This window comes from Tasmannia lanceolata, unplaced genomic scaffold (genome assembly GCF_043159265.1).
Source record: "Tasmannia lanceolata isolate RefF3 unplaced genomic scaffold, GAP_Taslan_0.1 ptg000002l, whole genome shotgun sequence".
Lineage (NCBI taxonomy): Eukaryota > Viridiplantae > Streptophyta > Magnoliopsida > Canellales > Winteraceae > Tasmannia > Tasmannia lanceolata.
The window spans coordinates 20,778,979-20,801,516 of record NW_027518679.1 but is presented as its reverse complement, the minus strand read 5'-3'; the positions used below and the strand labels follow the sequence as shown (position 1 = coordinate 20,801,516).

General features: G+C 45.7%; 1 pseudogene across 1 annotated transcript; it reads right to left on the bottom strand.

The window, feature by feature from the left end:
- Nucleotides 1-11,061, bottom strand: LOC143886137 (uncharacterized; annotated as a pseudogene). Its single transcript, XR_013253694.1, has 3 exons — nucleotides 10,870-11,061; nucleotides 2,113-2,384; nucleotides 1-1,453 (listed from the first exon to the last, which is right to left on the bottom strand). The product of XR_013253694.1 is annotated as an uncharacterized LOC143886137 (transcript).
- Between the last annotated feature and the right edge of the window lie 11,477 nt (nucleotides 11,062-22,538).

Genomic DNA, 22,538 nt, shown 5'->3' with positions numbered 1-22,538 from the left:
TGAAAATAGAAATCGCTCAAAAAATAGATATGGCTTATGTTTACTGAAAATCCTTGAAATAATACTTAATGTTATAAAAATTGAAGGGTATCCTTCATAAAATAATATAATAATATCGGATTTCTGAGTATCGCGCGAGCTTTTATTAGTTGTCTGGATCCGATCGGTATGTTTTTTGGATCCTATGACCGGCATCCGAAATATGTCCATGGATCCTAGTAGTGTGTCTAGGTCCTGTCCATTAAACTTCCGATTCGGATAGTCCATCGGACTGTCTGGATCCATTGACACTCCTAGCCATTTTAATCTGTCACACATTCATTCTCATTCCTTAAATCTTGATCTCCCGTGTCTAGAATGCCATTAGTAGACACCCCCATTTACTTGTTCTTCACACGCTGATTTAGATGGGGAGGTCTTGAAAGTAGATGGATTCATAATCATGCCATGGATACTCCTCCTTTCCATGAGGTTTCATTGGGAGATTGACCGTCATCCACTCTTTGTAATTTGATTGGTAGTGAGCCAGAAGTTGAGGAGGTCCTGAAGGATAGTGAATCAACATTCATCTCTTCGACAATAGCAATTTCCTCTGCAACATCACCACAAGCACCATCCTCATTTGCTAGGATGGCAGTCATCCTGTCGCTACCACCTGCAGCATCACCTTGATCTCCATCTCTAGATTCAAAGTCACTACCAATAGAAGATACCTTTTCAGACACTAAATCTTTAGCTTCAAAAGAATCAGAAATCTTAGTCGACAAATGACAGCTATCAGGAATATAATAAACTGAACAGATCTTCAATTTGTTTGTTCCAAATCTAGAATCAGATGCCACAAGGCTGCGATTGCCAAAACGAATCATCTGTTGCAACTGCCAGTCTGTTTGAATTCCCAAAACAAAAGGTTCTGAATAAGAAAAGTCCTCGTAAAAGAAAACGTGATTCCGGTCATTTTCAATCCACATGCCAATGCTAAGCACATCATCTGCATCTGCTTCATAAGTGGAACGCCGTATGCTCCTCTCCAATTCACGGACATACCTGTGTGTGAGAAGGTCATCCTGGTTGCAAGGGCCTCCTTGCTTCTCCACTGATTGAATGTGCCTCTGCATTATGGTTTCCACAGGGACACCTACATATAGTAAAGATAAAACCCTGGAGACGGAGCTCATCCGAGATGTAAGGGGCATACATGGCACGAGTTCCAACAGCCTTCTGATCCAATGGACCATGGCATGGCAACCCTTTCTTGTCTACATGCTTCGCATGATTATATATGATAAGTGCAACGGTCGGCTTAGCTATTAAACGCTTTACAATAAAACGACAGACACACCCTCTCTTTGTATTTGGCCGGCCAACATTCTTCTTCTTTACAATATAAACTCGTTTGGGCCGAACAACTCCACCCTTCCTGCGATCATCCGGACCAAATGAACACCAGTACCTGAACATTCAACTAAAGCAATTAATGATGGAACCAAAGTAACATGGGTAGTCCATTTTCAATAAATTGTTACATTGGACAGGCAAACATTCCGAAACTTACAAAACCATAACGATCTTCCATTTTCCTGTTATTTTGGTATGATTAATATAGCAGGGATAATGAAATACAAATCTTACTCATCATAATACTGTGCAACATGTAGGGGGCACGTTATTGTCCTGGACTGTCCACAGGGGTGGGCATGGGCGTGGGGGAGGCACCATGGATCGTACGTACCTCAAGAATGAATAAACATGGAGACCCTAATCATTATCTCAAGAGCCTTTAAATAGCAGATCCAAAACATATAGGCAATTGTCCAAATCCAACAGTTAAAATACACCGGTGGTTAGGATTGTCCAATCAATGAAATTGTTAGGGCCATCAAATTGTAAGTTAGGACCTACCAGTAGGACAATCCAGATCACTCATATAATAATATACAACTTATAATTTTGATATACTTCTAGTGAAATGCATATAGTATAAACCGATACTTATGTAACAATATACCTTTCAAATAATATCATATAACTGCACAGTTGGGTCATGTATCCAACTTGGTCACATAGGATGGAACTCATATACAAAGCCAGGGTAAGATATGTTTCACTTACAGAATGTATTCAAGAACGCCATCAACCTTTGGCTTGTAGGGCATCTTCGGAGTTCCTTTTCTCCTTGCTTCAATATGAAATTTAGTGGGACAATCCTTATTTGATGACTTTCCCCTAACAAAGTCATCCACCCTGGTGAAGGAGATGAGAGCAACTCTATCGATTTTGTTACACGAGCCTTCAACCCTAGACCACACAAGATCAGCAGAAGAAAATTCAAAGGCTGGCGGGTTCTGCACTGGGAGTGATAATATCTCATCCCATCGGGCCATCTGCAAAAACACAATTGGGATCTTGTATGTAAGAAAAATCTTAAAAATTTACCAACTTAATTGGGGTTAAAGGAATAATAAAGCTATCCAAAAGCAGGTTACCTTCCCAAAAAAAATCTAATCCATGAATAGCAGGAATGATCGGCACATAGTAGGATTAACTAGACTTAAAAATTCAGTCGCATCTTTCCTTAGTCCAAACCAACAAGTCAAACAATAATAATAATAAATGAATAGAGAAAAGTAAAGATAGAGAAACGAGCATTCGTACACGCTATATTTTCAGTTTCGTTCAACCTAACATTTGGTGTATTGAATGTAAAGCCTCTCATAACCATCTGATGGGTCAAGATATATCCTAGAATCTAAGAGTCTCTTCCTCCTCTAAAACATCAATTCAACAATTTCACTTACATTGAGACGGAAATCTTAAACCGAAATAGCAGAAACAACTACATATCTAAAGCCCTATGAAAAACAAAGAAAGACTTTAAACAGCCAACCAAAAAACAAAAGAAGAAGAAGATCCTGTTGTAACGCTCTAGGATTTCCATTTTCCAATCACACCGGTACAGAACCCTGAGCCTAAAAGCTATCATCCCCAGACATCTCACAAATTAACCAAAAAAAAAACAATTCATGAGCAAAATAAAAGAAAAGAAAAAAAGAAAAACCTATCACGATCAGACTCGAACAGGAGCTTGAACAAATCACTCAGCTCACAAGAACAAATCAAAAGCTTTAGAATCCGAAAAGGGGTCATTGATTCCGAAAACGAAACGCTCTAGTTAGCATTTTTATTGTTTAAGCTTTAAATGGCATCTTTTATGGCTCTAGAGTTGAAAACAACAATGTCTTGTTAGAAATTTAAGTAGATATATTTATTCCGGCTGCTAAGTAAGCTTGATCAGAAGGGTTACCTTGCCAGTCAAACCCTTTCGTACTCTTTACGTGACACGTCTGCTGGCCAGCTTTCCAATCCCTAAGCAAGTGAATGGGATCCAGACTCAGTCAAAAATCGCAGTGCACTCTTTCCTCTACGATAAGCAAGTGCTGTTGAACCCGGGAATGCAACCTTTCTTTCTTGCCTTGGATAGGTCAAACAACCTGTGTACGAAAGGGATTGGAAGCTGGCCAGCAGACGTGTCACGTAAAGAGTACGAAAGGGTTTGACTGGCAAGGTAACCCTTCTGATCAAGCTTACTTAGCAGCCGGAAAGGCAGGTGAAACCCCTCCCCCTTCCGATCGTTCCCCCTATTAGTAAGGCCCGCCTCCTCTTCCGTTCATAGATGTGCCAGCCCTCCCTCCTCATTCTATTAGTGATCGATTGGGTGGTCCATCCAGTCCAAATCCCGCCCGTGAAGCCTTATGTTAGGGGGGTCAAGTCTAGGAAAAGCAGGAGATGGTAGCGAGCTTGAAAGCTTGATCGATCCATCATCCAAAAGAAAGGAGGATTTGCGATCATTATACTCGCTTGTGGATAAGAGGATAGGTTGTCAGATAAGTTGTTGGGAAAGGAGAGAATGAGTGGAATGAATTCGCCTATCCAGCCAGCCTGTATTTAGAAAGATTGGCCTGGAGAAGAGAAGCAAGATGTGGGGGTTCGGTGTTGACAACTATAGAAGTCATCCCTATAGGACCTTCTCGGCAAAGACCAATTCCCGGCTATCCATACTTTCTTCCGTTTATGGAATCGGTTCAGGGGGTGGTGTTACGAGATGGCGATTGATTATCCACTCGCCTAAGGAATCAAGGTTGGGTGTCCCGAATCCGAGATTGATGCATTCGACCTTTTCATCTCTTTCGTGCTCGGTTTACAACCTACGACCAATCCCCGATCAAAGATACACGCCATGATTAGGAACGTTAAAAAACACAGGGTTCCCGAACCTTTCCGTTCATCGGATGGGCGGTCAAGAGAGAAAGGAATTGGGGGTAGGGCGATTGATCCATAGCGGGTGGTCGATCCGTGAAAGGGAGGGCATAAAGGTAGGGATAGAAAGGTCAAGAAGTATAGGGAATCAAACCGGCAAGGGAGGTCGCCTACTACTCTTTCGCTGGCCTTACTAACTAATAGGGGGGGTGGATAGCAAGAGACGGGAGGGTTGATGATTCGGTTGACTAATACAATCCGGCAGGAGATGGATAGCTATCAGCGGAAAAAGGAACGAGGGAGGGATCGCCACCCGCCTCTAGGACAGCTGAACGTGGGGATGAATGAGCGGGAAAAGATCTTGACTCGGTTGCGGCAGGAGAAGAGATTGGGAGAGAGGGGGGAAGAAGTCATGCTGGCTAGGATCGAAGAGTCAGGGATTTATCAACCGGCTTATGCATTCTTATTCCCCACCCGGCGAGCAGTATTAGAGACTCGATCTTTCCGATACCCCTTATGATTGAAGCTGGAGCGGGTAGGTACGACGGCGATGGATAGACCATTGAGTAATCAGACCAATCGCCATTTTCTAGTAGTTGGCGCGAGGTTCACTTGCTTTTCCATTCCGCTGGTTCAGATCTTGAAGAGCGAAGGCAGAATCTTTCAACGGCTACTCAGTTGGCTATCCCTTTCAGGATCGGCCTATCCAACCACTATTGGATAGGAGGAGGGGACAACCTAACTCCTCGGCTGCACGATCCGATGTGCTGAACTACTGAACGGAAAAGTGATCCTATTCCTCACTCGACTTCCACCCGCCCGGCGTTTCGCATCAAAGGCATTCATTCCGGAGTTGTTTGCCGAGAGGGAAGAAGGGCAAGCAGGTCCCCAGAACGGTCTCAGAGTACGCAAGTCTGATTTCGATTGGAGAAAGAGGAGGGCCCCCATTAGCCCTATTAATGTATGGTACCAGGAAGAGAGAGAGATTTGGTGAATCTCTCTCTCTTTCTGTGTTCTCTTCTCAGTCAGTCTGTTCTTGACACTGCCTTTTCAAAATCTCTCTCTTTTTTTCTTCTCGGTCAGTGGATTCGCCAACTCTATCTTTCGCACTCGGCACAAGGAGCTGTACCTAGCCTTGACATATGATCAAGGTCAGATCTCGAGGGGAAACCTGATGCCCTGATCTATGAGCAAGTTTAGATCCGGATTCCTCTGTTTAATACGATGATACTGGTCAGTGAATAGCATCCCAAAGGCTAAGCGAAAGAGGCTCACCTCGACAGTTAGCCGATCGGAAGCGCTCTTCAGTCCGTACGCCAGGTCAGCTCGTCAGTCCACAGTGTCTCATCTCAGTCCATGTCTTCTCAGTCTTAGTTTCACTTACCTTCAACCAACTAAGCTATTTCATAACCAACATATCTGTCTCTCTGTCTTCGTTCTCGCAAGCTCAGTCTCAAGCTCGAGCTCAAGCTCAAGCTGTCGATCAGAAAATGTATATCTGTCTTCTCAGTCTCCGTTCAAAAACCATATCTGTCTGATTGCGCTGTGGATTCACCAAATCTATCTCTTTTGGGAACTGTTGATTCACCAACTCTATCTTTCCTGACTGAACCAACCTTATCTCGTGAAACGCCTCAGACCTTGTTCCGGAGGAGAAACACATGCGGAAAACTGTTTGAGAAAGAGGAGCGCAAAGAAAAGGAAGATTTTTCATGCACCTCCGATGAAACAAGGAACATCAAGTGGTATTGTTGTTCTATCCGAGATCAGTCCCGACGAGTCGATACGAGTCGAGTAAAAACCAAATAAAGATATCAAGATGAATCGCTAAGCCTATCTATATATAAGTAGAGCTGTGCGGGCAAACCAATAGTTGAGAAGGTCAGACTATATCAATCAAAGAGAGGAGTTGGGCATATGAGTTGCCGAGTTGGACATATGAGTTTTGGTGTCTTACCAAGCCAATAGCCCGAGCCCGAGAAGTCTGGATTTGCAGAATCCACTGCCCGAACAACTCCAATTCCTCGCCCTTAAAACAGCCCTGCTGCATGTCTCGCGACTGATACATCTACTTCGCGTCTCTTTCCTTGCGCTGCTCTACTTGCGCGCTCGTCTTTCTCCTTATTGCAAATCGAGATTCGGATGGCGGAGCTCCGTAAACTGCGCTCGCACGCTACTGATATTTCTCACCGAGTTCGCTCTCGAATGTGATTGAAGTTTCTGACAGACACGGATGCCAAACCTTCGCTTTCTTTCCTACGGCTCGTATTCGTATCTTGCTTCCTGAAAGACTATTTTTTGTTGTTGTTTTCGCATCTCACTACTCCTGAGTATGGATAATGCTTCAACATAATTCCTTGTTGCCCGACGAGAAAGAAACATGAGGAGTTGAACCCCAATAGAAAATAGAAGGGAAGGATGATTGTTTCTGGCAAAAAATGATCTATGAAAGTCAGACTGATTTCTGCACCAATTGCCATCTTCAAGGTCACACCATTGATACATGTAGACGTGCTAATATGATGGGCAAATCGGGAGTTAACAAAGCAAAGGTCTCCTCTCAACATATTTCCACTGATGCTCCCTCAAAGGTGTCTTATTCTCATAAGGGTGTACTACCATTCCCTCAAAAGTGAATCATCCCTCTCAGGCTACGAGTAAAGGTAAACAACAGTCTATTTGGAAGGCTAAATCTTCTAATAAAGCCAAGGAAGTTTCTTTCTTTGATGATTTAATTGATTTGTCCTGTCCTTCTGAAAATATGGCTTCTAAAGCTGAGATAGGAAACCCAAGTGCAAGTAAGACAAATTCTGATGGTTGTCCTATTTCTATTTATAACTCTTCTGCTATGGGCAAAGTTGATCAAGTTGCTGTGGTTAATCAGTCATTGCCTATTTCCTCAAACAGTGATCATACATATTTTAGTTGAAGGTGTGAATTCTGAGTCTCTTCCCAGTGATAAGGCATCCCCCAGTGAACAACAGTTGTTGCATAACAACCCCTATTCTGCTCTTGTTGCGGATGATTCTGTTAATACTGAGCCTTTGGATGATGACTCAGATACTCCTATTGTTCATGAGGAGAGAGAGAGTCTTTTCCTTCAGACCTTGCTGCTATTAAATCAGGTCTGGCTTCTGGAAGTAAGGATGACTGCATTTTGTCAAATGAAAATGCTCCTAGTTTAAATGCAAGACCTGCCTCTGCTAATCAGATGTTGCTCAGTCCTCTCTCTCCTGCTCAGCAACATGCTATGGTGGAACAAATCATAGATTATTCTCTCCAACTCAAACTTCATGATCTCCAGCAGTCCGTCCACAGCTAAGTCTCCTAAAAGGAAATCTAAAGCAAAAACTCAGCCTGGAGACAGAAGAGTTACTAGATCTGAAGCTGCTAAGGCTCTATCTTCTTCCCAACCTCTTTCTCAATGAATAATTGCTTCATTAGATAGTGCCTAGGAGCTGTTCTCGTAGTAATGCTGGAATCTCCATTCATAGGCAGAGTCTCATTTCATGGGATAGGGTTGTTGCGTATACAGGACTTATCTTTGGTCGAAAAGCTGGATCGAATGAACGACATGAAAGCTATATGATATGGTTCTCCCCCTATGGAAAAGGAGTCCATTTCTTTACTTTGACGGGGTATGGGACTGATTGGAGGGCGGCTTGACTCACAGGCTAGCATCTGCTGTTCCAAATATTCTATTGGGTAGGCAGTTGGAGCGACACCCCCAGCGGGCGTACAAGCCATTGCAACAAGGTATTGATGGCCTGTCTCCCTCTTTGCCAAGTGAAGGAAGGACATTCCCTTGTTCTGGTCGAAGAATTGGGAGCCAGTTTAGGAGTGAGACTGCTTTTATTTTCATCCCTCGCGAAAGCTTGACAAACAATCAAAGAAATAAGAAACGGAGGGTCATCCTCCCAGAAAGCCCCAATTGGAAGACAATACAGTCAGTCACTAAAGAAAAATACCGATATATATATATATATATATATATATATATATATATATATCGTTATTTTTCTTCCAATTGGGACGAAATCCACAGCAAACCATTTTTCGACTTCGACACAGACCCAATCCTCCAACTCCTGACGCATACGCCTGGGAGGTTGTTTGTACGGTTCCTACTCCGGCGGCAATTCTAGCCTGTGCACTGCGATTTTAGGGTGAGATAGGGTTTGACTGAGTCTGGATCCCATTCACTTGGGTTCCAGACTCAGTCAAAATTCCCGGCAATTCCAGCCTCTACGATAAGCACTGCAATTCTAGCCTGTGCACTGCGATTTTAGCCTGTGCACCCGATCCTCCAACTCCTGACGCATACGCCTGGGACGTTGCAGATGATTCGGCTTTTGGTAACCCTTTCGTAAGTAAATATTATACAGTCTGGATCCGTCTTTCCCTTCCAAAAAAGAGCTGTTGTCAGACGTTAATCAGTAACCAGTGTTCTGTTTGCAATTGAATGCGTATCCGCTGTGATCTTTTCTGCTGTGATTGAATCAGTAAGCGCTGCAGATATGATCGTATAAAGAATTACCCTCATTCGATCTCAGATGGGATGAATACAAAGGAAGGAAGGCAGGGAGTAGCACTAGTCTCAGGGACAAATGCCACAGAAGGAATAGAAGTAGCTGCTCTCGAATGCCCTCTTGCTGTTCTCGAATAAGCTGTTTTCGACGCTAACTCGAAATTGAATAAATAAGATCGGACGATTCTTTACCTTCAGCTTAGATTCGCATGAGGAAGATTTCCGCCTCTAGTAAGAAGGAGATCGGACATGATCAATAGTAGAATAAGTAGACAGGAAAGAGGGAAGGAAGTCAGTTGAATTTGGTAAATCGTATAATAAGAGAAAGAAGTCTTGGCTGCTCTCAAGACCATTCTCAAATTCCTCTAAATACTCACTTGACGAAGCGCGCAAGCAATCTCTCCTCTTTCTATTAGGGATAGGATTTACTGAACACCCACCCTGGTCGGTGTGTGGGAATGGCTTAAGGCTTAATAAAATTCCCTTTAGCTCTACGGATGACTAATAAGGCAGGATCAAAGCGGGTGACTGCCGAGCAGCAGCACTGCTCGCCCTGGCATAGCCGTATGATTTCGTCACAGATTGTATTGTCTCGACTGTCTCATCCCGGCTTGTAATGGCGAAGGCTAGATTTCATGGACCAGGGTGCCGTCCGTCGCACTCACGGTCATTAGTCTGGCTAGCTCTTCTTGATAGGCTGAAAAGGATGAAAGCCCGGGTCAAAAAGCGACCTTAAAATCGTTGATACATATGTTACGATGCCTTCGGATGAGGAAGGCGAGAAAACCCGGATAGCTTTGGTGGCAGGATATGACTTTCTTGATGGGCCGAATGGTGAAGTGATCTGCCTGTCGCAGATTGCGATATATCTGGCGAAGAAGTAGAAGTGGAGTCTCAACCCCGGGAAATAGACATCTCATTCTCTGTTGGCAGTAAACATGTTCTCACCCTGAACTCTCAACCAATGATCCCAATGTTCAGGGAGAAGAAAGACTCGTCTATCCGCTAGTTCCATTTCCATCTCACGGATGGGCGTGGATTAGAGAGTGGATTCCTCCCTTTCGATTGACATTGCTGGAATAAGGAAAGTCGGATAATAAACAGGATTGTCTCCGCGGGTAGTGGGTTTTTTGCTACTAGAGACTACTTGGTTGAGGGTTACGCCTTTTGCGTCAACCCGGAGACCAACATAATGGCAACTAAGGGTGCAGACAGCCCTCTGAGACGCGGTCGGACCCGATAAGTAACTACTGTTGATAGCCTCGAATGCCTGGATCAAACCGAGGTTGGTGGGCTTTTTCCAGTACTCTCATATACTCTCATACTAGGCTAGGCTTTTGCTTTCTTGCAGTTCTCTCCTTCACATCTATCTCCAAAACAACAAAAAGGAGACGAACATCTTTCTTTATATAAAGAAAGATGTGGGCTGGAGAGTTTGGATCGAAATGGAATCCTCCGGGGCTAGGCTATAGTTTTAGACTTTGACTTCTGCCTTTGTAACGAGCTAGACTCGAACCAGCGCTTCCGGATGCGTAAAGCACCCGGATTTCAACCTAAGACTGATCGTTACTTTGGTAACCCGGTTCCCCACGTGGGTACGTCCGGGGCACTTTTCTAGGGTTAATAAAGTGTGCTACTTAGCTGCCGTCCTACAAACCAAGCCCTTTTTAGTCGAATTTGCGTTTGTATTCCTTGAACTTTTCGTCTATAAGTTGAGGAAAACCCGGATTTTTAGTATGCCAGGGCTTTACCCAATTATATGTAAACTCAAAATCGCCTTTCGTGCAACCGGGATGATCTAAGTTCAGTTTTTCAATGATCTTTTTTTAAGGAATGCGTGAATACATTATTTTATCTGGATCAAGTTGATCTAAGCTCTCATTGAAAGTCTTAACAAATTTATTTATCCAGTCCTCTTTTTCAGGACCATGAAGAACCCTATTCTCTTCCGCTAACTCTTTCAACAAAGATTCCTTATCGGAATCGGAGGATTCAGGAGTATAGAAGATTTCTTTGTTGGAATCCGTCTCACTGGAAGGGTGACCTTCCAAAGAGGTGGAAGGAGATTTGAGTAAGTGGTCCACCTCGTCGGAGGAGGTGCTGCTGCTGGATGGGTGAGGCCGCTTTGCCCCCGAAATATCCTCGTCGGGGTCGGGTAACACCTTATGGGCCTCGTCAGTTAGGACAGCTTTGAGGGCAATTCCAATCAACAAGGCAAGCCCCCCTGAGCAGCCCAACCACCCCTTGAGACAAAAGGAAAGGGCTCGCCCGCCGAGAGAGAAAGCAAGCCGTTCAAGTAGCACCTGAACAAAAGCAATCGAATCTATTTTCAGACAAATCAGATACAAAACGACTAAACAAAAAAAAAGTAGGAGGAGATAAAATAATAAATGTAGTAAAGATTGATAAGCACAAGACTTGAGAGTCTTGTGGTTAGTGGAGAACAGCCATCGGACCGGTGAAATCTTGAGCAATGACTTCAAAAAAAAAGCTGATCATAGTACCACAATTTTATATAAGCTTCCAGGAGGCCAGGTCAAGCAAGATCTGGACACTCCCATAGCCGCTGACAGAAAGTCAACGGTTCGGGCTTCCGCGTTGGAGAAGCATGGGGAACCCCAATTTCAAGTCCTCGCCCCCCTCTCTCTTAAGGCTTTCCTCTCGCAGCTCTTTCCGCTCGCACCACTCGCAGCCTCTTCCTCTTGTATCCGTCTTTCTCTTGCCTTCCTGTTTGTCTAAATCTCTGGTTTTCCTGTTCGAAAGAATCAAACAACCTGTGTACGAAAGGGATTGCTCAGCCAATTTGTTAAAGCATTGGAAAAGAGAGAGGCCAGCTGTTAGAAACCCATTTTAGATACTGGGAGCTTTGTCAATGCGACCGCCCTTTAACCCTTCAGCTCAGTCTTGTCTGCCGTAGTAGTTGTTTATGCATTCTTTGCGTCCCACTCGTGTCATTGATTACCGGCCATTCCTACCGATAAATGACTCAAGAGTGAATGCCAAGCTATAAGCCCTTCCCATTTATTTCCTTGGGTCTTTAGAACTTCTTTTGCACAGTTGATGATCGGATACGAGCCATAACATCCTAAAAAAGAAAGAAGGGAATTTATTCCAGAACCGCTCCGTGGGGTTTCTTGCTTCTCAGAAAGAACATATCTTATACAATAAAAGATGAAAAAGATTATTAGAATAGAAGAACTAGATTGAAAGTCAGGTCAAGCCTCTAGCCGGATCTCTTCTCTCATCCGTCAAATCGAAAAGGAGGCCAAAAGGTGGAACAGCTCTTCCACTAGAACTGAGCATCAAGGCTGCAAGACAAAGAGTCTTAACATCCTCAGTCATACCCAGGTTGCCCAAATACAACTGCTTTTGAAGAAGAAGGCTCGAGCTCGATAATATAGCTCCTTTCTCTTAGGTCTTTGCCGCTGTGATCTTTTCTCTTGTTTCAAAAGCTGGGATTGGACCGGCTTTCCTTTCTTAACCAGGCTCAAGGGAAGTTAGGAGTGAAAGAAGCCTTGGTGCCTAGCGAAAGCGAGTTCTTCCTTTTCCTTTAATTTAATTAGATAAGGAAATTGCCCGTGTAAAGGGAAAGCTACCAAACTCTCTTTAGATTGATGCCCGAGATCATTCCTTTTAGAGGTAACTGCAGGGGGTATCGCCATTCTTGCAGTGCTTATTCCTGAAAACCTGGTTGGAATGGAGGAATCAGAGGAATTCTCGTATAGTTTACAAACATTCCCCAGTCTCTCCTCCTTCTATCCCTTCTTTCATAACATCTGCTAGCAATCATTATAAGTTATTTCACTTTCTCTAAGGTGACTCGCGGCACACTTCGAATATGTATGATTGAATGCCGACAGCATTCATTCAGAGTCGCGAAGAGGAATCAGATCAGAGCCTGGCCACTCCACTTAAGGTAAAGCTTTCCCATCGAGAACAGGATTGGCAATGGCTAGTGAAGAGCTGAAGAAAAGCTATTCTTTTTCTCACATCTCGATTTCTCTCTCAACGCTCAATGGAAGCTGAAGCTATCTTGCTCAGTTTTTCTTTCTTAGGGCGTAGGGGGAAGATAAGAGACTTTGCTGCACTCATTCATTCCGGAAGTGACTACGCTTCGCGCCGTCCTCTAATTAGGCAGTCAAAAGAGGGTAAGACCTAAAAGCTGTCCGATCCAATGCAACCTCATTCACTACTTGTCCCGAAAAATGCGAAAGGAGCCCGCATCCTCTCGCTCCTTTCCCACCCCTTCTTCATTCTCTTTTATCTGGCTCTACCGAGGAGTGAACGATTCAACCTTCAATAGAATCTTTGACGCCCGAGAAATCGGATTCAAGGGGATGGGACTTTATAGGTGGGGCTATTTCCAGAGATGACAATTATCCGCCTATCACTCCTGCACCTCTTGCCTTCCGGCATCAACCACCGATGAATAGGATGGCGAGGAGTCTCGACTCGAAGGAGAGGAGCGAGATAGTCCTCGGTCTGTCGCAGAAGATCGATAGCTGGTGAGTTCAAGCTATGCACTGATGAGATAAAGCATTCCCCGGACTCAGCCTTATGTGGAACGACCCAGCCGTGGATCCAGAATCCAGATCTTCTTTCTTTCGGAGGAATGCTCTGCATCAAGATCTGAGTCTCTAGACCTTGGCATTCATCCCGTTCTCTTAGTCGATCGAACCCTCAGCGGGGGAGAAAGGAAAGGTTCTGTTAAGACCTCCTCTGAGAGCCACCGTTGCGGATAGCAGCATGGGATACGGACTCGATTTGATTGGTCCTAGGGATATGAAAGCAGTCAGTCAGCGGAAGCAGCTAACTAAGAGGCGAATTCCTTATTCATTTCTCTCCGGCCTCTTCCGGGCATGGAATAAGTAGTTGACTCCCATTCGATCGATAGAATACTAAACATTGAATGAGACCTCTTCCAAGGACCTACCTTTCAATCCAGAGATTCAAGCCTTAGGCTTACTCTAGAAGGCGACGGACTGAAGAGGAGGTCCAGGCGAGTGGAGAACCATTGCGAGAACGGTGCTTGCTAGTTGGGAGAATCTCTAACATCCTGTTGCTAGCAAGGAAGGAGTAGAGTATTCACTGGTATTGCTCGGGGCAGCAATAGTCACTTAGGTTTGTTTCTCTCCGTTCGCTATAGTTCGGTAAGTGGGTCTAAAACCGAAGCCTCCGGCTCGTTCCAGGCTCGTCTCAAGCTGTGGTACAATCCCTCTGTCCAGTCCAGTCCAGTATCGGTATCGGCGGTATAGAGTCCAATCCTTCCGGCTAGTAGGAAGGAGTAGAGTAACAACAGGTATTGCTTGTATGCCTGAAGGTAGTTTATCAAGTTATCTTATTCCTCCTTGCCTGCAGTAGGAAAGAGTGTTATAGTCTGTATCCGTACTCACAGTAGGCTAGAGTTTTAGATCCTTCTGGCTCTCGCATGGTTTAGTAAACGTCCGCTGTCTTTAGTAGTTTCAATCCCTCCGGTCACAAGCTGTGGTATAATCTCTCTGTCCCTTGCCCCATTCCTATAGTCCATTAGTAGTCCCTATCCATCTCCCCCTGCCTATGTCAGGCACTAGTCCTGCCTATCCCCCGGCAAGGTATTAGGAAATTTGTGATCCTGGCTACAAGACCGATTGCAAGCCCTACACTAGTAGATAGGGTTGATCTAGCCTCTCAAAGCATAGGTCCCGCAACTCTGAATACAGCTCTCGTTAGATAGAGGCATGCCCTCAGTGCTCGCAAAAATGAATTCTCTGATAGTGGGACCAGCCTTGCTACGGCTGCTGCTACAGCATCATATGTCATGCTCCTCTTCTCTGAGCCGCACCTGTCATCTCAGTTCAGTTCTGGTCTCGGTAAATCATTGAATAAGTCTCCTTCAATTATTGAATAGTGCAGGCACAACCATTAGTTGATTTCCACTTACAGCACAATCCAATGCTATGCTTTTGTGTCTAGTGATATCTCGACAATAGCGACTGGGTGTGTAAAGCTTTTGATCAAATAAAGGATCCGGGAGTAGTAACAGGAATTGTTAGTATCCATTCCGGTAGTGGAGCAGGGTCCTTCGTTCTCACTGCGCTCAGTCAGTCATTCGTAGTCTTCTACCGCTCGGAGTAGGCTTGAGTGTTAGCCCGTATCCGTACTTGCAGTAGGCTAGAGTAGAATCTCCTATCCTTTCCAGTCTCGGTCTCGTCTCTAATAGTAAACGCCCGCTGTGGTATAATCCCTCCTTCGCTCCGGCTCGTTCCGTTCTTGTGTAAAAGCTATACTTTCTATTCCTATCCCGCAGTGAACTAAGTTCACGATGGGTTAAGGGGGCCTATAGTATAGGGATCTGGGATTCGGTATAATAACTCCTCGTAATTCAGGAGAGTGGAGGAAAGTGAAGTTGACTATTGGAGGAAAATACGCGAGCCCTACTAGTACAATAGTCTACGGAACTAAAGAAACTACTCGGCTATTGAGAGACAAAAAAGATTCGGCTCGTAGGCTCTATAGACTAACTCTCTTCACAACGAGAGGAGTTTACTACACGTATGGACTCGTTTAGAGCCCTACTAGTACAATAGTCTACGGAACTAAAGGAACTACTCGGCTATTGAGAGACAAAAAAGATTCGGCCCGTAGGCCCTATAGACTAACTCTTTTCACAACGAGAGGAGTTTACTACACGTATGGACTCGTTTAGCGTTGTCTTAAACGTTGGCTCCGTGGTCCCAAGTGCTCGTCTTTTTAACTTCTCCCTAGAACTTATGATCCCTTCCGCTCCGTTCATTCCGAGCTCGCGAGCGAAGTTTTGGCATGTCAAGTCTCTTTTCTTTCAACTCCGCTAGGTGATCGCTCATGGCTAATATAGATAGGTTCCAGAGCTAGCTAGTGTTCAGAAGTCACTTAAGAGATTGAATATGGGTCCTATTAGAATAGGCTGTAGCCGCAAAGAGATAGAGATTCGCATTCGGGAAGGGAACCATAGCAGCTGATAAAGGCTGCTGGTGGAGCCGGAGAAGAACAGGGATAAGGGATTGGGGGCAGATCCGGACCCGACCGAAAGAGCTCTGCGGCCGTCGGTCTCTCACTTCATCTCGAAGGAACTCACTCCAGGACTGATAAGCTCGAACGAGCAGCAGCTGCCATGCCTTGCAATTCATCCCCCCATTCCACTAGTTCTGATGCGTACTGCGCAAAAAGACTCATCTTGTCACCTTCTTATGGCCTGCGCTCCAGTTCACCTCTCTCAAGAAGTATCGAGTCGAGGATTGAAACGGGTTACGCGGCTGCTCATCAATGTCTCTATTCGACTCCTCCATCCGCCTCGAGCACTGATACCCCGTTGGATACGAGTGAAATGCTCGAGCGGGGGGATATTCAATACATTCTTCGCCCCAACTAAAAATCCGATACCCCCAGTTCCGGACGTGCACCCTTCATCAAACCCCCCATCACCAGAAATCATTAAATGCAGACGTGCGTAGTGGCCCGATTCTAGAGAAGCATAACTCCTTCCTTCGAATCCAGCCTGCCATCAATCCTAATCTAATAGTCGGAACTCCCCCTCATCTATAAAGGATAACCTTTCCTTGATCCTTTAAATAAAGCCTTCTTATGCTCCATATGCCTATTATTCTTGGGTCACTTCTGGCTCCTCCGCTTGACTAATATAATAGAAAGTAAAGGGCTTGCGGAAAGAGTAGTTGAAGAAGCCGAGACGAGAGAGAGAGAAACAAGTCCCGCTTCGCTTTAAAGGATAGGGGGGAGATAAAAACTATCTTTAGCTGTTCGTAGGTGCCTTATTTGATCTAGTAAGGGGAGATAGAGCTAGAGTAGCATTCCCAAGCACTACCCTCAGTTGCAGCCCCAGGTCCATATAAAGCAGTCAATCTACCACCAGCAGAGGCTGCAGATACATGTCCACCTGTTTATCTACTACCATAAGCGGAAGCAGTTGCAGGTATCGAGTGTTGTGAGGGCTTTCATTTGCGCGTTAAGGGCAGTTTCTGTTATAGCACTAGGAATCGAGCTAGGCTGTTTGTTGGCTATTCATAGATCTGGAGTTCTCTTCTATTGCTGATTTAGCTGCCTTCTTTCAGAACCTTAGTAGCGAGTCTCTTGTAAGGGGGGCAGGCGGTGAGATTCCTGTTATAATCTAAGGCTTTACTTTTATGGCAGCTGCAAAGACAAAAGAACTCCATCCTTTCCCGCGTCTCCTACTCCTACCTTCGTACTGCAAGCCAGCCTTTAACTCGAACTCCCGTTACCGCTGTCCCTATTGGCTTGTCTCCATTCGTTTACTTTCCCGGATTGTGCCATCCTATTAGCCTCCCCATGTTTGCCTTCCTTTCCCTCCGGCGCCTGTCTTGTAATTATTAATTAGTAATTGGCTGATTAAGATCAACTGCCTCCACCATTGGTTGTTCTTAATCTCAATCCCGTAGGAATGCTCTTGGTCTTGATAAAACCAGATCAGGATCAATTCCTGCTATCACTCCCTATGCTTCTGCGTCTCATACCCCAACCCCCTTCACTAATAGATGCGTTTTGGGGGGACTGCTCGCTTTGGCAACAGGGGGCTCAGGAACTAACTATAGGTATGCTTCGGGCTCCCGATCCGAGAGGGACGCGAGATGATGATGGGTCAACCGCGACTGGAGCTGCTGGTGGAACTGCTGCTTCCGCTCGGTGAATAGAATAAGCCCTCATTCTGGTTTTGGATAAACGAATTTATTTTGATCTTCTATTCTATTTCCATCTGCTTCTGGAAGTGGATATGCTAAGCGGTGGCGGTGCCTCTCCCACTGCTATTGGTGGGTTCGAATATGGCACAGGAGTCGCTGTTCGAACCACTGCAATTATGTCTCGATCGAATATCCAAGAGGTGACTTGTACACCTTTTTAGTTTGACTCTGCTAGCTCGGAAGCTGATGGATCAACAATGGTAACTCGAACTGGTGGTATAGCTTTGTTGGGGGTGAACTTACTACTCCCGGCTTTCCCTCATAGAGGTAGACAGGCATATTTTGGGGTTCAAAGTTGAGCGAGGTAAACGACTGATTCTTAGTCAACTCGGTTAGCTTCCTCTGCTTCCGGTGGTGGGACAACCACTGATGCGGACAAAGGCTAGGTAATGTCTCTCCAACTAGCTCTACCCCAGTCACTGGGTCAATAATCGGCCCGGTGGTTCTTCGACTGGAACCGGAATAGATCTTGGGCGAGGTGGTGGTAGGGAAGCTGCTGGTACTAGTATCGAAACCATAAGGGGCGTTTACGCTGGGACTGAAGCTTTGATACTCGTGCCTACGCAGCCTTTGTTCTCATCTCTCATCGATTCCCCTATGGAGAAGAGGAATAAATAAGAGCATTCATTGGTTGGACCTTTATGCTACCAGCCTCTGCTATTGAAACTCTTTCTATACTATACGAGCTGCAGGATCATTAGTATCACCCACAAAGGCATACATAGAAGGCAGTATCTCACCCGGGTCGAGATCTGAGGCCGGTGCGGCAACCCATTGATCCACCGGAATAAAAGCGAGCAGCATTTAAACCACAAAAGCGATTCACTTGGTTCCAACAGCAGATCAAAATCGGGGAGCAGAGCCAATCACAGATTAGGATCTCGTCCCACCTGAAAATTGCGTTGAAACTGCCCTTGATGACCCAGAACGACCGGGTTGTAGTTGAACCATCTCCGGTGAGAGATTTGGTCAACCGAGTCGAAAAAGAAGCACCTTGCCCATATTGATACCCCGAAAAAGGTATTCCAGTTGCATATCAGTATCTATACGCCTCTACTCGGTTTCATAGCTTGTTAAGGTTTGGAACCCTTAGCCGGGGGGAAGGAGCTTACCTTGGATGACTTGTTCCCCGCCTCAGGGTCATCAACTGAAACTACTGATGCTTACTCATATGCTGGTCGGTCCGGTTAAATCAAATTGAATCTGCCTTAGTCTATACCTATATGGGTAGTGCTATTCCAATTGGTTCAAGGTAAGCAGCTGAAGCAACTGCTGGGGGTACCTATCCAACTGGCTCTGCCGCTGGTGGAACTGGATATCGATCCAACAGGTTCGGACGCGAGCGAAGGGAAGCGTTGTACTATGGTTCAATGGGTGAGGATGCTAGGTTACCAGGTTCTCAAATCGGGTATTGAACCGTCTCTCCCTCCTGCTGCAACCTTTGCCTCTATCTCTACTTCTGGGTCTCGATCTCGAACTCAAACTGATGCCTAGCTGCCTGAATCTCTGCTTCCTTCTACTACCAGCGGGCTAGCCTTAGTTATGATTTGTATATCGATCCCTTGGTTGGAGGACGGATCTCGCTACATACTAAAAGGATGTTAATCGCCGCATTGGAACTACCTACCATGAACCTTCTACCCCGAAATCCCACCACTTAGAGTCCATAAGAGGTTGCGGGATGGGAACTATCGGGGCAACACCCTACCAAGGGAAGGGGAATCCATCAAGGTTTTTGGCTCGCAATAAAGCTAGGGTCTTGATCGAGCAACTAGTAGTCCTATCTATCTACCTCTCCAGACACAATATCTTGAGTACCTATGATGGTGACCACATCTGCTGGCATGTGACGTTTGGACATAGAATTGAGTCCTTGTGAATGGGCAGAGCCAGGTGCTCTTATTTTACGACGGTAGGGACGATTGCTTCCATTACTGACCAGAAACACACCAAATTCTCCTTTACGTGCTTCAACTGCGGTATTGGTAGAAGGAGCTGGTACGGAAAAACCTTCTGTATAAGGTTCGAAATGGTGAATTGAGGTAGAGTAGACCGATGATCCTGTAGTCATTTGGCTGGCTATTGAAAGAAAAAGCTTGCATCTGCTCCCCTTATTATATAACCGGTCCCATCTCTCTCTAGACCTAACGTGGTAGTTTCCCATCATAGGGCTTTCTATCTATAGATTAAGCCATTACCAAGGAGCTAATTCGTTCAGAACTCAGTTGACTGCTTCTATAGATAAGGCGGAGCATCCTTGGCTCAGCATTATAGCACATAGGGCTTCGGCGCTACTACAGCGTTTCGCTAACTTGAAGCGCCTCGCTATGAGAATGACACTTCGCTAACGCGTTGCGTTGTCAGCTTTGCTACCGACGCTTCGTTCTGAAAGTGCTCTGCACCGACGCTTCATCTTAAGTGCTTCGCTACCGAGGCTCAGCATAAAGTCCGCTCCGCACCAACGCTTCGCTAACGCTCGGTTAAGTCTTGAACCTTCGCGCTGACCGTTCGCTTTCTCAGTAGCGAAAGCGCTTCTCTTTGCCCCTTAAGTAGAAGGATAATATTATATATACACGGTCACGGTTATCCCGGACTGCGTTCCGAAAAAAGTGGCCTACTTGAAAGAAAGGGCGGGCACTCTCGGCTCGGAGGTAGGCACTCTCGTGTTTCAACCCCACTATACTTTGATAGTTGTGGGGCACTGTGTACTTACAGCCTCTACGATAAGCAAGTGAATGGGATCCAGACTCAGTCAAAAATCGCAGTGCACTCTGGCCACTCGATGAGGGTTCAACAGACTGAGTCAAAAATCGCAGGAAAGCTGGCCAGCAGACGTGTCAACCCCCCCCCCCCCCTCACTTTCGAAATAGAGTCTCTGCCGGACTGAAAGTGAAGGGGCCCGCCTCACCTCTCCCCTTCCCATGGCCAAGGCATGTGAAACTGATTCCCTTTCTGAGGGCGTTTTACATGCCCTATTCGACCATGGCCTTCTTTTCCTAAGAATGAAACTTTGTTTCTTCGACCGGAATACAGATCAGATCAGAAACGCCATCATTGGGGCAAACGATGCAATAGCTTCGGTTAGAGCAAAACCTGTCATATCATATCAAACCATTTTTTGTTTTCATTTATAAAAAAAAGGGAGAGGCCCGACCACTCCTTTTGGCCATCTGCTCTCTTCCCTCCCTTTGAAGTGCATTTATCAGCTCCCCGAGTCGCTAGAAAGAAGGTGAAAGGCCCACTAAACTCTACTATAGGCGAGTACAGTGAGGGCCCTCGGGTGAGGGACCGAACGCAACGACTCAACCGCTGCTAAGGGGGCACGCTTCGCTCAGTCAAACCTCTCCCTGCGACGTACTCCTACCTAAACTTCTCTTGCTTTAGCACAAAAGAACGGCGGATATCGCACTTTAGCTAGAACTTTCATGGCTTACCGCCCTTTAGTATGGTCTAACAAAAAAAAAAGTACTCGTCAAGGGCCCAAGCGTGAACCTTCACTTCCGCATCTAGCCAGCAAAGGAAGACGCAAGGTCTGGGCAGCTTTATTATAACATTAGAGAAGCGGAACCCCCAAGCGTACCCTTATAGATAGGGCATCTCGAACTCTGAAACTACCCTTCTATCCCACCCTGATCCTCCGGCACCGGAAGCAAAACTACCTGACCAAAGAAGATAGACAGGAAGGGAAGAGGAAGACGGTCATACAAAGGCCGAATAAAGCTCTCTTGGAGCAGCATCTGAATGGACCTATAGTCACTCAGTACATACGAAGCGATGAACTGGAATTTATTAGTATTCAGTGGGCATATAAAAAATAAAATAAAAAGACCGAACCAGCAAGACTAATGTATACTTATACCTTTGAGAGGTCCACTTATACTATTGAGAAAGTATCTTAAGCTACCGTAGTATAAGATTCAATTCAATCTAACAAGCGGACTACCTTCGGCTACTACAAGATCTTTATAGTTTATAAACCAACAGAAGCCAGGATTGACTCAACAATCTGTGGGGTGGGACTTTCTCCCATCTAAGTCTTCAACATAGTTAGCTGGTCAAGCATAAGGCGAGGCTTCAGCTTAGAGCGGAAAGGATTTGGAGCCAGGAGCAGAGTGTAGGGCCGACTCTACGCAAGCGGAGAGTCGCGCTTAAGCCGGCTAAGGAGATTCGGTTCGTTAAAAATTTGTCTTGCTAGATCTTTGTTCTTCCCCCGTTCCTCTCGTTAACTCCACTCTCTTTCGGAATAGGGAAAGCCCCCTGGCTCTAGCTCCACTCCCACTCCTTCTTTTTCCTTCGGTTCGGGTACTCCTTCCTCCACACCCTTCGATCTGAAAAGTCAGTTCACCCGGTTGGTTTGCATTCGATGCGATGCTTCCAAGCCGATGCAGCAAGAAAGCCGATGCGCTAACGCGCAACGGTGGTCGTAGATCAGCTAGCGCTCAATCCGTTGCTAGTAGGCTTTCGAGCCGGAGCTGGGCGCCTGCCTTCACTTGCTGCAACTCCATAAGAGCGCTAGTTGTCCAGATACCGAGTTCCTCTCTTATCCAAGTGCGCATTCAGCATCCCCTCCGATCCTATTGTCGATACTAGCTGGGGATGGGAGCTTCTTCGTTTCAATCCCCGAAATGGGCTTGTGTTAGAGCTATTCAGTCTTCTTCTCTTAAGTCGATATGGTTTCGGGAAACATCAACTCCTTCTATCTTTGTACTTCTATCTTTGTAGCCAACCCAACCCCTCTGGTCTCCTCCCTCTCGTTCCCGACTCCTTGACAGCTAACTCTGCTCCCGACTCCAACTCCTTGACTGTCGTCCTTCCCCGACTCCTTGACTACAGCCTTCACTTCGCTGCGGTTTCCTCACGTAGCTCTCCAACGCCTCCTTCTCAAGTAGCTCCCGACTCCCGTCTCCGGACTCCTTGTCAGTCGTCCTCACTTCGTGCCCCTCACCTCGCTCTGGTTTCCTCCCGGGCATGGTATCCGGTTGGGATGGGAGAGTCCCTTTGTTTGCCGAAAAGGAAGGGTTAGT